We start from the raw sequence: 1,914 nt of genomic DNA, 5'->3' as shown, positions 1-1,914 counted from the left end.
CGTTCCAGCCCCACTGCTGTGGACAGGTCCACTAGACCGGATTCATCCTGGCCTTGAACGCCACTGGGGACGGGCCGTCCACAGCTTCTCTGGGCAGCCTGTGCCGCCTGTGCCACCATCCTCACAATAAAGAATTTCTTAACAAAATCTGTTCTAAAGCCACCCTCGTTGGGTTTAAAGACTTTCTCCTTCCTCCCATCACTGCATATCTTTGTAAAGTGTCATTCTGCCTTTTTTAAATAAGCCCCCTTAGATACTAGAAGGCCGCGGTGAGGTCTGTCTAGAGCCTGCTGTTCTCTGTTCTGAACAATCACAACTCTCTCAGTCTCTCCTCTAGGAGAGTTGCTCCAGCCCCTGCACAGAGCGTCTTTGTGGCCTTCTCTGGATGTGCTGTAGCATGTCCATGACTTTCTTATGTTGGGGACACAGCACTCCAGGTGGGGTGTCAGCAGAGCAAAGCAGAGGGGCAGAATCACTTCCCTTGGCCTGCTGGCCACACTCTGTGTGATGCAGCCCATGATGACATTAGCTTTCTGCACTCTGAGCACAGTTTGTTCATCTCCAGCTTTTCATCCACAAGAAATCCTAGTGAGGGGAACTCTCAGTGGTTTCTCCCAGTCTGTACTCACATCTGTGGTGGCCTCAACCCAGGGACAGTGTTTGGATGGAGATTTCTTGTGTCAAGTTTGTGCCCATCAGCTCAGGTCACCCTGCCAGGCACTTCCCAGAACAACCTGACTCTGTCCATGCTACTCTTCCATCAGCTGTTTGCACACACTATGGAGAGCCCCTGTGGCAGTTTCTGCAGGCTGATGAGCCCCAGCTCATCTCAGGGTCTCAGCACTCATCTCCCCACCACAGTCTGACAGGTGCTCCAAGCCCCCAACCTACCTAGCACCATGTACAGTGGCATTTTCTCCATCCAAAATGTTTGATCACTGCTTTTCAGGTCAGGTTTTTGGGGAAGTCACTGGAGTGCCTGCACCTTTAATAACCCTTAATTTATTTGCTCCTCTGTACTTTTCCTGTTGGCTTCTGGACGTCTGTGAGCTTGGAGTATTCTCAGGAGTCAGAGAAGAAGTCACATCTGCCCCATGAAGAGCCACCTCCTGTGCTGTGCTTTCATGTAACAGGTCACTGCTTTCTACAAAAAGGACACACTATTCCCTTCTCCACTCAAATTCCTGTTTATAAAACTGCTATCCTATCTGCTTTCAATTGTCCTTCCTATTTTTTCCAAGTTATAAGCCAAGGGAATAATTCCTCATACGGAAACTATTCTACAATACTGATTCCCTTTCTTGTCCTTTTTGTGCTGGTCTTGTGCAGCTTTGCTGGATGAGGCCAGTAGATTTGACTCATGCAGTACACAAGATGCAGGTGCCCCAGACATTTGTGACATGGGACAAAGTGGTTTTCTGTTTTGCTCTGTTCTTAATTTGTACTGATTCATAGTATGTAATTGCCTTTCTGCCCACTTAACAACACTGGAGCTAATGCTGTCATTATTAAAATAAGATCCCACCCATTTCAGAGATGCTTAGACAGTATGATAACCTAACATAAAATTAGGATTGCTTTTTTCCACATGTAGTACTGTAAATGTGTCAGTAATAAATTTTGTCTTTTTTTTTTTCACTGATTTACATGCTACATGTGATTAAGATTGTCACTCAACTTGTCCACTCTTTTTCACAGCACCTAGATAAAATAGTGAAGAGAAAGGACAAGCATGACCTACAAGCCATGTAGCCCCATGAGTGACTTTCAACATGAAATCTGATCACTTTTCACTGTCTTTTAACCAGTTATTTAACTTCTATGGACTCCTAATCCCATGGTGATCTAATTTTCTTAAAAAGCTTTAGCTGAAGACCTTCTCAAAGATCTTATGGAAATGTAAACAGCTTATAT

The sequence above is a fragment of the Oenanthe melanoleuca genome, chromosome 1, assembly GCF_029582105.1.
Source record: "Oenanthe melanoleuca isolate GR-GAL-2019-014 chromosome 1, OMel1.0, whole genome shotgun sequence".
NCBI classification, from domain to species: Eukaryota; Metazoa; Chordata; class Aves; order Passeriformes; family Muscicapidae; genus Oenanthe; species Oenanthe melanoleuca.
Note: the sequence above shows the minus strand (reverse complement) of the source record.